Below are 14,098 nucleotides of genomic sequence, written 5' to 3'. Positions count from 1 at the left end.
TTTAAAGGTTAAAACCAGCACCTTAAACCTGATCCTGTACTCCACCGTGAGCCAGCGCAGCTGGTATAGTAACGGATGAATGTGATCTCGCAGCGAAGACCCCATAAGGAGTCTCGCCGCGGCATTCTGCACCTGCTGGAGTTTCTGGGTCAGTCTCAAGGGCAGCCCCACGTAGAGCGAGTTACAATAATCCAGTCTGGAGGTGACCGTCGCATGGATCACAGTGGCTAGGTCAGGGCAAGAGAGATAAGGGGCCAACTGCTTAGCTTGGCGGAGATGAAAAAATGCCGCCTTTGTTATAGCTGTAATCTGCGCCTCCATAGAGAGAGAGGTATCAAAGATTACACCCAAACTCTTAACGGACGGTGCTGGCACTAATTACACCCCCGCAAGAGATGGGAGTTGCCCCCTCAATCCCATATCATCCTGCCCCAGCCAGAGGACCTCTGTCTTCGAAGGATTTAACTTCAACCGGCTCCCACGTAACCATCCAGCCACAGCTTCCAGACATCTGGTCATTGTGTCTGGGGCCGAGTCAGGATGGCCATCCATCAACAGATAGAGTTGGGTGTCATCAGCATACTGATGGCAACCCAGACCAAAACTCCGGACAAGCTGGGTGAGGGGGCGCATAAAGATGTTAAAAAGCATCGAGGAGAGAATCGCACCCTGAGGCACTCCACACACCAAGGAGTGGTGCGATGACAATTCCCCCCCAAGCGCCACCCTCTGTCCCCGACCAGAGAGAAACGAGCGCAGCCATTGAAGGACTGTGCCCTGGATCCCCACGTCGGCAAGGCGGTGGTCCAGGAGTTCGTGATCAACCATGTCAAAGGCTGTTGACAGATCTAGAAGAATCAGCAGCCCCGACCCACTTCGATCCAGCTGCCTGTGGAGATCATCTGTTAGGGCAACCAGAGCCGTCTCGGTCCCATGACCAGCGCGGAAGCCGGACTGGAATGGATCCAAAGCAGATGTTTCTGCTTTAATATCAGCACCAATCATTCTGTGTAACTTCAAAGTGCAAGGAGGCATGGCAGGAAGCCTGAGGAGCAAGTGCAGAATGTTAATGAATCTGAGAGGGGGGGAGCCACCTCCGGGGCCCAGCCACTCTCATAACAGAGGAAGGAAGGGGGTTGGGCTCAGGAAGTGGATATGCTGGGGGGAACAGAAAGCTCCTTCAGTCGAGGCAAGTGACTCACCATTATGGAGACTGACTCTTGTAAATAGCGAGAAGAAACCAACAAATCTTTGTAAATGGAGGAAGAGGAAGGGGCAGAACTCAGACTCAGCAACAGCTAATTTGGAAGCAGACACTGAATGACTGAGCTCCAGAGTGATTTGTGTGTTTTGAGCAATAAACCTGAGTTAATTGCTGCCGGAGTTGTCTCGCTTCAGTGGGAGAGACCCAATCATTACAGGTGGAGGGAAGTCCAAGGATTCAGAGAATCCTATATGTTTATGATTATGACTTTTATTTGAATGTAAATGTTAATTGTAAAATTGAATGATAATAAAAATGTGTATATATCCCCCGAGAATTTACAGCAGTACTGATATATATATCCCCCGAGAATTTACAGCAGTACTGATAACTATAGTATACATTGCACCTGATGCGAACATCAATGAGGCAATGGGTCTTCTGCATGATGCCATCAGCAGACAACAAGGCAAGTATCCCGAGGCTGCATTTCTTGTATGCGGGGATTTCAACCAGGCAGATTTGAAAGTGGTTCTACCTAAATTCTATCAACACATAAAGTGTGCAACCAGGGGAGAAAGGACTCTGGACAGGCTGTATACAAATGTCAAACAGGCCTATAAGGCCGAACCACTGGCACATCTAGGCCAATCTGATCATGTGTCCCTGCTCCTGACTCCTGAATATATTCCATTGAGGAAACGGACTCCAGCTATAAAGAGGGATATTACAATATGGCCAGCTGAAGCATCCCAACAACTACAAGACTGTTTTCAGCTCGGCATTCAATACCATTCTACCACAACGTCTGATGTCTAAACTGGAAGATCTGGGGCTTTCGTTATCACTTTGTGGGTGGATATTGGACTTTTTGTCAGACCGCCCCCAGAGGGTTCGGTTGGGCCCTTATACCTCCAGTATGCTTAAGACTAACATAGGAACACCACAGGGATGCGTACTCAGTCCGCTCCTTTATATTCTCTACACGTACGATTGTGTCGCTGCTCACCCTAGTAATAGGGTTGTCAAATTTGCAGATGACACAACCATGATTGGGCTAATCTCTGAAAGGGAGGGTGAAACGGACTATAGAGATGAGGTGGAGCGGCTGACAGAGTGGTGCAGAGCTAACAACTTGCTCATAAATACAAGGAAGACTAAGGAGCTTGTGGTGGACTTCAGGAGACAGAAGAGCAATGTCCAGCCACTTTTGATTGATGGGGTCTGTGTGGAGAGGGTAACAACGTTCAGATTTTTGGGCATTGAATTACGAGAGGATCTGTCCTGGAGTGTCAACACAAGGGGGCTTGTGAAGAAGGCGCAGCAGAGACTGTACTTTTTGAGAATTCTAAGGAAAAACCATCTTCCGCAGAAACTGCTGCTTGCCTTCTATCACTGTGCCATTGAGAGTGTGCTCACTTATGGCTTATGTGTGTGGTACGGAAGCTGTACTACCCAGGACAGGTTGGGGTTGTGCAGAGTTGTTAAGGCAGCAGAGAGCATTGTTGGCTGCCCACTCTCCACCTTAGAGCAGATTTATGCCACAAGGTGCCATAGGAAGGCACTGGACATAGTAAAAGATCCATCGCATCCTGGTCACTGTCTCTTCGAGCTCTTGCCGTCGGGACGGAGATACAGGACGATGAAGACAAGAACGAGTCGTCTTAAGAACAGCTTCTTCTCCAGAGCGATCTCGGCCCTGAATGGGAAGCCTGGACTTTGAAAGTCATCTAATCTTCCTTGCTGTGTTAGACTGTATTGTTTTAATTAGTGTTTTTATAGTTGTTTTGATTTTGTGTGGAGTGCCCTACCTGGGTGGATGGAGCAGCCAAGTAATTTCGTTGTCCCCGAGAGGGGGCAATGACAATAAAGATATTATTATTATTATTATTATTATTATTATTATTATTATTATTATTATTATTATTATTATTATTATTATTATTATTATCTGAATTGCGTCTTTGATGTGTTTAGATCCAGCACTGCTTTGGAGGGTAGGACTCAAATCAGCGGTTTCATGTTGCAAAAAAGAAGATTCAGAAATAAACATATGAAAAACTTTCTGACAGTAAGAGCTGTTTGACAGTGGAATGGTCTCCCTTGGAAGATTGTGGACTCTCCTTCCTTGGAGGTATTTAAGCAGAAGTTGGATGGCCATGTGTCATGGATGCTTTAGCTGAGATTTCTGCATTGCATGGGGTGGGACGTGGTGGCCCTCAGGGTCCCCTCCAGTTCTACAATTGTACAATTCACTGGGACCCAGTTGAATGCCTAGAACCAAAAGTAGAGACCCACTGGGGTCAGCACAGCATGTAGGCAGTTCGGATGATACATTGTTTTCACAGAGTGATTACAGTACGAATATTTCTGCTCTAAGTCAGTATCTAAGAATCACAGAAATGTGTCTCTGTTAATTCTCCTTGACCACTCCTTGACTTTCTAGGTAATCAAGATGGCTTCCTCTACCCTTCCCCTCCACTGCAGGAGGAGGAAGAGCCTCTCAGCCTTCTACACACCCAATTGTTGTCAACATGGGTAGAGAAGGGGGATCGAATAGAAGTTGGCACTTATGCTCTTACCCATTGCTTCTCTAGGCTTCTATCTCTAAGCATTTTCTTCCCTGTTTAGAGATAGAAACCTTGACAAATAAAGAAGATTCAGAATCTTTGTGTAAATCAGGAATAAAGGGAGAACGAATATGTATAAGGAGTGAAATTATTCAGGGGTGTTACTCTTCCACTTCAAGCAGTGAATCACCAACTTTTTAAAGCCAATGAGCACATTTGGAATTTTGAATAGGGAGGGAATATATGAATTAGTTAATTTAGTGTGGTGGGAATTGAGTGTGGTGGGAACCATGCATTTGAGTTGGTCCCCACTCTCCCAGATGAGCCCCCTCTGAGGGAGAGGGAGAGAAGCAAAAAGGAATCAGAAAGAGAGAATGTCCACATGCACACTTTGCTTTTCCTAAGGGTCTGGGTTTCATATTCATTTTTTATTTAATGAACATTTGGTTTAAAATTCTTTCCCAAATATTTGTGTCACAAAATCAGTCTTAAGATAGCTTGGATTCTAATTACAATTTATATTGATCAAACACCCTCTCATTTACGTGACTCATATAAGACTGATTATAGTGTTCAGTTGTATTACATGACTTGTAGTCACGTTCCAAGGCTACTTGCAAATGGTGTCACACCCCTTTTTGCTTATTTGTTTTCAAAAACTGAGCACATAAAAACAGAGAGTACTGCTGATGTCTTTGAAGAAAGCAAAAACTTCTTAGAGAAAGAGAGTTGAACCTGACCAGGCAACCTAGAAAGAATTAAGGAGAAAGAGACAGCAAGAGAAGGATGGAGATACGGACACTTTTGATTGCTCTGCTGGTGGCTCTTCTGATTCAGCTTCCTCTCATTGGAGCCATATGGAGGTTTGGATTCAAGATTGATGAAAATACTCTCGTTCAGGTACTTATTGTTTAGTAATAACTCAGTCTGATGTCAGCAATTATCTATTTCCCTCAACAATTGTGATATTTAAACTTAAATAATAGAATGGGTTAAAATGATAAAAGTTGAAAGGAGGAGAGAACACCCTCAAAGGAAGAATGCTTTATGAAAATCTTGGAATATGCAGAGATGGCAAAAATTGATAAAAGATACAAATTTAGAATCTTTTAAAGAAGATTGGAAAACCTTAACGGTCTATATAAAAAGTTATTTCCCATATGCAAAGACCACAGCGGGGTTTGAAGTGTAAGAAAACAGCAGAATATATTAAGAAACATGTTAGAGAGGATGAAATTAGATAAGATGGAACTTTAAAATGCAATTGTATGTAATTCAAGTTATAAACATTGATATTGAGTGAGTGGGAAGTCACCTGTTTTGTTGAATTGGAATATAATTGTTGAGTAACAAATGTAACTTTCTATATGGAAAAAAAGAATAAAATATTATTACAAAAAAAAGACTGACCACATATGTCCTCAGCATTCATTCATGACAGCCTCTCAACAGGTACTAACCTGCATTTGCTATTCAATTTCTGAAGCCTGGGGACATTTTCATCATGTTTACTCCAACTAGAAGCACTTTTAAAAAAACAATTTAAATACCACGTTCTTAATGGATCTCTGCAGTAAACTAGGGTTTCCATATTTTAGGAAACCACAAAAATTGTGGAACTTTTTCCATTGTGTTGCTATACATCTGGGTGCTACCTGACATTTTGCCTGAAACCTGACCCAGTGCTCTAGCCCAGCCTATGGCAACCTGTTACCCACCAGATGTTTTTGACTATGATGCCCATCTGCCCCAACGACCATGGCCAACAGTCAACAATGATGAGTCGCACTTCAAAAGCATCTGGTGCGCTACAGTTTCCACATCCCTGCACACAAAATAATTGTGACAAGGTCCTATTCTGGTACAGGAGGGCTAATCACTGTGAAGTGCCTCTGCTGCTCTGATCCTAGGCCAAGGCAACATAGACGGCAGAGAGTAAAATAAATAAATAAATACATAATAAATAGAATTGTATTTATGTCCCGCCCTACCCAGCTGAAGCCAGGCTCAGAGCGGCTAACAACAATAAAAGTATTCTAAAATCAATTCATTCTAAAATCAATTCAAAATCTAATTAATGGCAACCATTGGGCTAGAGTTCTGTGAGGGTTGAAATGGAGGGAGGGAGGGGGAGGAGGGGAGAGATGATAGGAAGAGAACTGCACATAGTGAGAAGCTGCAGAGGTGAGGGGGACTGAAGCTCTCGTATTAAGTTGAAATATCCAACTGTGTTTTTTGAATCCATCATTCCTCTCCTCTCTTTTGACCCAAATGGTAGTGACTATCTTGCCATTTTGGTCTGTCTTTGCTTTGAAGACCCATTTGCTGTCAAGCAGTTTTATCCCTCGAACAACTGGAACTAGCACCCATGTTTTGTTCCTCTCTAAGGAATCAAGCTCAGCCTTCATGGCTGTTAACCATGGCTCAGCATCCTTCGAGTCCAAAGCCTGGATCTCTTGGAAGCTTGAAGGTTCAAATACCTTCTTGGAGCTATTAACAGCAGTTACAGCTTTTGCTGCTTTAGCAAATTCATCAGCAAATCTCTTTGGAGGTCTACCTTTTGTGGCTCTTTCAGACCTGAGAATCAAACGTAAGTCTTCAACACTCTCCTCTTCTTTCTTAGGAGAAAAGTGGCCTATAGTGAACAGTGGTTCCTCCAATTCTCGATCAGAGCCTTCAGAGGGTTGCATAGAGGCCTTAGCACTCTTGTAATCCTCTGAACCATCTGATTCAGTTTCAGATTCAGAATCAGAACCTTCATCAGTGGCTGTGGGGTTTTGCTGCTGTTTATCCTCAGTCTCTTCACTGTCATCAGGATAACATTGGAAAATTCCCACATTTTCCCCCCACTTGGCATTGTACTTAACACTTCTGTTGAGCCTAATTGTCTTAGGGTCAGTCATCATTACTCTGTAAGAACCTTTCTGATATCCTAGAAAGATACCATGCAAACCACATTTGCCTAACGTGGAGCTTTGTGGTGTGCGAACCCACATGTCAGAACCAAAATTTCTCATGTGCTTGATGTATGCTTTCTTGCCAAACATCTTTTCATAGGGGGTACAACCAATCAGTGATGATAATCTGCGATTATAAGTGTAAACAAAACAGCTGAGCGATTCTGCCCAATAACTCTCTGGAAGATTAGCATCATGCAGCAAGGTTTTCAAGCCTTGAAGCAATGTTTGAATTACCCTTTCACAAAGTCCATTCATCCAAGGAGACTGTGGACTTGACAGGTCATGTTGAATTCCTTTCTCAGTCAGAAAAGCTTCAAACTGCTGAGAAGTGAATTTTCCCCCTCAATCTAAATAAATAAATAAACATTTCACCTGTTTACCATGCATATTTTTCAACCATGCACAGAATTCCTTGAACCTAGGAAACGCTTCTGATTTCTGCTTGAGATTGAACACATGAATATACCTGTAAAATGAATCAATGAGGACCATGAAGTACCTGGCTCCACCCAAAGAGGGTGTTAGTGGACCAACAAGATCAGCATGCACTACCTGGTATGGTTCTGTGGCTTGCCTACTAGATACCTTACCTTTTGCAGCCACTTTGACCTTGTTCGCTGCGCATGCCTTACACTTCATGTGGTACCTGCAGGGTTTAATAGTCATACCTTCAACTAAGGCAGGCATTTTGGAAATTGCCTCAAAGTTTAAATGACTAAATTTCCTGTGATAATCATGAATACATCCTGCATGCAAAACCTTGTTAGTATCTGCAGTACAGCAAGTCTCATCCTGCACAACATCAACAGAATCATCATAATGCAATACAAACAAACAAATGATCAACATAATCAGCATGCAATACATAGTCATCTTTCTTGGTGATGGTACACTTCCTTTTCTTGAAGGAAACGTCTATGTCCTGTTCAGTCAGCTGCGAGACACTCAACAGGTTGTGTGCAGCATCTGGAACAAAAAAAAGTTGCGTATCGATGCATCCAAGCTGTGAAGAACAACCATTGCATAGCCTTGACTGGAGATCATGTGGACATCTGCTTGGTGAATCACACCTTCCTGCAGAGTAAAGGACATGAACAGGTGTTTGTCCCGACAAATGTGCCTGGTAGCTCCTGAGTCGACAATGAAGAAAGATCTAGACATCTTCTGGACCTTTGGAGTGAAGCATGAGACCGTTGCCTTGTGTTGCGTCATCTTGGACTTCTGACCTTTGCCTTTGCCTTTTCCATGCATTGAACTTTGGCTGCGCTGCTCTGTTGTCTTGGCCGTGGGATGTTTGCATTCCCTTTTCACATGGCCTAGACGGCCACACGCGTAGCATTTCACTGCCTTCAAAGCTTTGGTGCCATCTAGTGGTTCCACGGCATTCTAGGATGACATCTGTGAGGGCTCCCCCTTGGTGATGCAGCTAGCACTGCGCTGATACGCTTCATTCAACACCACAGCAGTAACATACGCTACCGTTAGCTGAGCAGTAGGCAAACAGCAAGCTGGCTGGCAATCGCTTCCCAACTTGAACCCGAAGAATGTAGAATCATGAAGGAAAACACAGCCTCTGGGAAGGTGATTCCACGCTGTTGCAACTCATGCCTGAGATTCTGCATTTCCATGAGGTGAGCACGTACGTCTGCTCCTTCAACAAGTCCTATATCATGCAACTTGGCATAAAAGAAGAAGCACCCGCTTCTGTTCTCAAAGGTGACTCTTGCAGACTGTCCCACATCTGCCTGGCTGAGGCCTTGTCATGCAAAAGACATAACTCTTCAGGAGACACTATAAGCATCAGAGTTCCCCTTGCTTTGGAATCCTTAGCCTTCCATTCTTCGGTTACTAGAGCTGGGGGGGGGGCGGCATCTGATATCACATTAAACAGACCCTCTTTTCTTAGCAATGCCTCTGCATACTGCACAGAGTTTTGATAATTTATTTTTTTAGCTTTGGAAATCTCATCGCATTTTCAAGAGCCTCTGTTACTCTTGGACTGGCCATGTCTTTGTCTTTTAAAGCAAGCTGCGTCTTTTTGCCAGCTGCATTCCAAAAGCACACTTCTTGAGGCCTTCCTCCTGCCGCTGCCGGTAAGTGCTTTGGCTAGAAGTTCAAAGTCCACCGCTTATTGCCATTAATTAGGGACTGGCAGGCTTCCCGGGGCTCGAGCACATACCTCTCATCAATCTTCTTGACATGCAGAGAAGATAAGCTGCATTCTGTTCTTCTGCCATTCGTCTGGATTCCATTCCTCTGGGCCCAGGACCAAAAATGTCGGAATCTCCGCTTGGCCAAGCTGATAAAGCTCAATTTTCTGGCTGAGCCTTCGAAATCACCTCCGGCGAATAATTAACGAACTTGAGCCTTTGATGAGGCTCCAAGGCACATTCCATTCATTAAGCAGAGTTTCCAGCAGCATGCGGAAGTGATGAGATTTATGGCTACATTGCAAAGAGTTTTATTTCTAAGCTACGCAGACAAAAAACACATCCTCTCTCTATGAAAGCAGAGAGCAACCAAACAAAGGAACAAAGGAAACAGGAAACCACTAACGTCACATCCTGTCTCCTTTCCCATGAGACTGCCAACAGTCTGGAAGCCCTGGAATGTAAACAGAGTCCTGTGACTCTAAGCAGCAGCTCAGTGAGAAACAGAAACTAACAAGCTCTTAGGTACCCCATAAGGGAAAAGGAGCAGTTTTCTTCTTATAACAGAAGACAGGGAAGTGGAAAAACATCATGCCAAAGCACACTAAGTGGTGTCTCAGTGCTTTTTGCACGGAGAGCAGTAACTGCTGCTTTTTTATCCTTTAGTCACAGGATTCAGTCTTTCAAGAGTAGGTTGTTGGCCTCCTCTAACTATTCAGTTTCTGGATCAGTACTCCAGAACTCTGGCTTCCCCCTCCTCCTGTATGCACATGCAGTGGTATCTTGGGTTACAGACACTTCAGGTTACAGACTCCGCTAACCCAGAAATAGTACCTCGGGTTAAGAACTTTGCTTCAGGATGAGAACAGAAATCATGCTCTGGCAGCACGGCGGCAGCAGGAGACCCCATTAGCTAAAGTGGTTCTTCAGGTTGAGAACAGTGTCAGGTTAAGAGTGGCCCTCCAGAATGAATTAAGTTCCCGAGGTACCACTGTACATAGTTACAGTTCAAATGTCTTCAGGGGAGGGGGAGTTCTGACTGCTTGCTTAGGGCATCTTGTGAGCTTTCCTAAACACAATTCTGGGCTCAGAAACCTCCCTCCCCTCCCTCCAAATCTTTGATGCTTCTCATGGAGAGAAAGCTAACGGTGTGGCAAAATGCTGGCTACTTCTAAAAAAAAACTTACACAGCTGTTTTGCCAATGGAACTTCCCTGTATGAAGTTTACAACGCGTTTAACTGAAACACTTATTTGATGTGTATTGACCCAACCCTGCTTTGCAGGGTAGGACTCAATCCAGTGGCTTCATGTTACAAGAAAGAATATTCTGAAATAAACGCACAGAAAAACTTTCTGACAGCAAGAGCTGTTTGACAATGTAACAGTCTCCCTTGGAACGGTCTCCCCAAAAGCTGGCCACTTCCAAAAAAACTCATGCAGCTGTTTTTACACTCGATTTTTATAGAAAAGCCTCTGGTTTTTTTAAATAAAAGTTATTTAAAACTTTTTTTATGTATGCAACAACAGCTGCACAAATGCTGTTAGCCCAGAGTTAGAAAGAAGATAAAGTTCCTAATAGAGAAGAATGGCAAATTAAACTGTTGGACTATGCTGAAATGGGAAAATTGACTGCAAAGCTCAGCAACCAAGAAGATCAAAACTTCAATAAGGAATTGGAAGAATGTATAATTTATCTTGGAGACTACTGTAAGCAGTCGAAAACATTAGCAGGATTGCAATAACACTTGTAATGTAGTAACGAGAACTATGGAGACAATGGAGTTATAAAAAACATGGATTACAGATAAAGATGCAGTAGAAAAGGTTTAATAACAGAACCCATGGAGGGGAAGGTGGAAAGTTCAGAGATTAGGAGGAATCTTAATTGTGGATGTGTGTTGCGGTATTACCGTATTTTTCGCCCCATAAGACGCACTTTTTCCCCTCCAAAAATGAAGGGGAAATCGGGGTGCGTCTTATGGGGCGAATGCCTGCAATCCTCGCGCGCCCGGCAGGAGGTCCCACCGGGTGCGCAAGGCTTGGGGCGGCAGCCTGTCGCCCGAAGCACGGGGAGCCCTCCGGAGGGCTCTCCCTGCTTCGAGCGAATGCCTGCAAGCCTCGCGCACCCGGCAGGAGGTCCCGCCCGGTGCGCGAGGCTTGGGGCGGCAGCCCGTCGCCCGAAGCACGGGGAGCCCTCCGGAGGGCTCTCCCTGCTTCGGGCGAATGCCTGCAAGCCTCGCGCGCCCGGCAGGAGGTCCCGCCCGGTGCGCGAGGCTTGGGGCGGCAGCCTGTCGCCCGAAGCACGGGGAGCCCTCCGGAGGGCTCTCCCTGCTTAGGGCGAATGCCTGCAAGCCTCGCGCACCCGGCAGGAGGTCCCGCCCGGTGCGCGAGGCTTGGGGCGGCAGCCCGTCGCCCGAAGCACGGGGAGCCCTCCGGAGGGCTCTCCCTGCTTCGGGCGAATGCCTGCAAGCCTCGCGCGCCCGGCAGGAGGTCCCGCCCGGTGCGCGAGGCTTGGGGCGGCAGCCTGTCGCCCGAAGCACGGGGAGCCCTGGGGAGGGCTCTCCCTGCTTCGGGCGAATGCCTGCAAGCCTCGCGCGCCCGGCAGGAGGTCCCGCCCGGTGCGCGAGGCTTGGGGCGGCAGCCTGTCGCCCGAAGCACGGGGAGCCCTCCGGAGGGCTCTCCCTGCTTCGGGCGAGTGTCTGCAAGCCTCGCGCACCCGGCAGGAGGTCCCGCCCGGTGCGCGAGGCTTGGGGCGGCAGCCTGTCGCCCGAAGCACGGGGAGCCCTGGGGAGGGCTCTCCCTGCTTCGGGTGAGTGTCTGCAAGCCTCGCGCACCCGGCAGGAGGTCCCGCCCGGTGCGCGAGGCTTGGGGCGGCAGCCCGTCGCCCGAAGCACGGGGAGCCCTCCGGAGGGCTCTCCCTGCTTCGGGCGAGTGTCTGCAAGCCTCGCGCACCCGGCAGGAGGTCCCGCCCGGTGCGCGAGGCTTGGGGAGGCAGCCTGTCGCCCGAAGCACGGGGAGCCCTGGGGAGGGCTCTCCCTGCTTCGGGCGAATGCCTGCAAGCCTCGCGCGCCCGGCAGGAGGTCCCGCCCGGTGCGCGAGGCTTGGGGCGGCAGCCCGTCGCCCGAAGCACGGGGAGCCCTCCGGAGGGCTCTCCCTGCTTCGGGCGAGTGTCTGCAAGCCTCGCGCACCCGGCAGGAGGTCCCGCCCGGTGCGCGAGGCTTGGGGAGGCAGCCTGTCGCCCGAAGCACGGGGAGCCCTGGGGAGGGCTCTCCCTGCTTCGGGCGAGTGTCTGCAAGCCTCGCGCACCCGGCAGGAGGTCCCACCGGGTGCGCGAGGCTTGGGGCGGCAGCGGACTGCTTGCGCGCACCTAGAAGCTTGGGGCGCGCTGAGCTCAGCACGCCCCAAGCTCCTGGTGTAGCGCAGCGATCCGCTAGCCCTGGGAGAGCCCCGCGGCTATCCCAAGGATAGCGGACTGCTTGCGCGCACGCAGAAGCTTGGGGCGCGCTGACCTCAGCTCGTCCCAAGCTTCTGGATTAGCGCAGGGGTCCGCTAGCCCTGGGAGAGGCGCCCAGCTCTCCCAAGCTAGCGGAGACCTTGCCTGCACGCAGAAGCTTGGGGCGCGCTGAGCTCCGCACGCCCCAAGCTCCTGGTGTAGCGCAGCACACCTGGGGGGGGAAATAAAAAAATTTTCCTTTATTTCCCCCCAAAAAAACTAGGTGCGTCTTATGGGCCGGTGCGTCTTATGGGGCGAAAAATACGGTACTATAATTTTATATTGGTAAAACCACATAAAATTATTTTAAAAGAAAAAGAAAAAAGGATAGTGAAAGTCAGGGGAACGTCTATTTTAAGCTTCTCCCTCTTTCATTTCTTAGCTGTGATAAAGGATGTGAAGCCTTCAAATATTCTATAGTGCCTCCACACAACCTATTTCACTCCTGATACCATGTCTTGTCCTCAACATGAAGTTCTGGGTTCAATGTACTGATTTAGAAGAGATATTTTATTAACAAGCATACACGTACAGTATCCATCAAAGGAACTTAACCTTCTTCAACTGGACAAACTGACAGTCCTGCTCTTAGTAGTCTACTCCAGTGTTTCCCAACCGGTGTTCCGCGGCACACTAGTGTGCCGTGAGATGTTGCCTGGTGTGCCGCGAGAGGGAGGCGGGCGAGTCCAAAAAAGGTTGGGAAACACTGCTCTAACACACGCCAGCCGGGGTCTGCGTTGCATCAGCTTCCTCGCTCTCGGCGCTCTGCTTGCCAGCCTGGTGGCCTCTGCCCCGCCCCGAGACTGGAAGGGAGGGGCGGGGCTTCCACTGCGGCTGCGTCTCTGGCTCTTTCGACTCATTCCTCCTCCGAGTGGGCTTGAAAGAGCGGCCGATGGATGAATCGGCCGGCGACCCTGAAGCCTTGTGCAAAGTAGAGGAGGCAGAGAAGCGACGGCAGGGAGCTTAGGCGCCGCATCCGGCTCATTGCGGGAAGTCAAGATGGCGGCGGGTAAGTGTGGGAAGCAGCTTTTTCCCTCCGCCGCCCCCCTCTCACCGGGAATAAAGGGGGCCCCGCTGGGGGGTGACATTGTAGAACGCAGAGTTCTTATTTTGGGAAGGTTTGAGGGGTCGGACTAAGCGGGTTGGGGGCTGGTCTGGGCTTCCGCTCCCTCCCCTCCCCACGGAGTGTACCTGCGGTGCAAGGAGGCGCTCTGAGCCACTGCTCTGGGAAAGGAAGGAGGGCGAGGCGGCCTGGCCAAGTGCAGGGGAGACCCGTAGTGGGGAGCAGGGGGAGGAGGAGGCACCGAGGAATGGAGGCGGGGGAGACTCCCTCGCTTTGCAGAAACTGCAAAAAACGAGGCAGGAATTGGGTTTGTTTTTGTAGCTCAGGACGTGCTTCGCTTCTGGTGTGCCTAAGGCGGCCGCCCCAATTATCCCCTAGCCCGTCTGCTGCCCCCCCTCCACAAAGGGCCATAGAACTGTAGAGTTGGCAGGGGTCCCAAGGGTCATCTAGTCTTAAGTTTCTCTTTCAAAAAGGAAATGTGGGTTAAAGCGGCGACGCCGCCCCCCACTCACTTTCCTGCTCTGGCTTCCCTAACAGTTTTCCGAGTTGCGTCACTGGATCCAGCCCCCTTTTCCACAGGTGACACGGGGCTGGAGGGAGGGAAAGAGGGCTTTACGTCGCGCACAAAGGCAGCCTCCTAGAAGCGCTCTGGGCCGG

This window comes from Podarcis bocagei, assembly GCF_964188305.1.
Source record: "Podarcis bocagei genome assembly, chromosome: 4".
Taxonomy (NCBI): domain Eukaryota; kingdom Metazoa; phylum Chordata; class Lepidosauria; order Squamata; family Lacertidae; genus Podarcis; species Podarcis bocagei.
The sequence above is the reverse complement of the archived record's forward strand: the minus strand, read 5'-3'. Positions refer to the sequence as shown.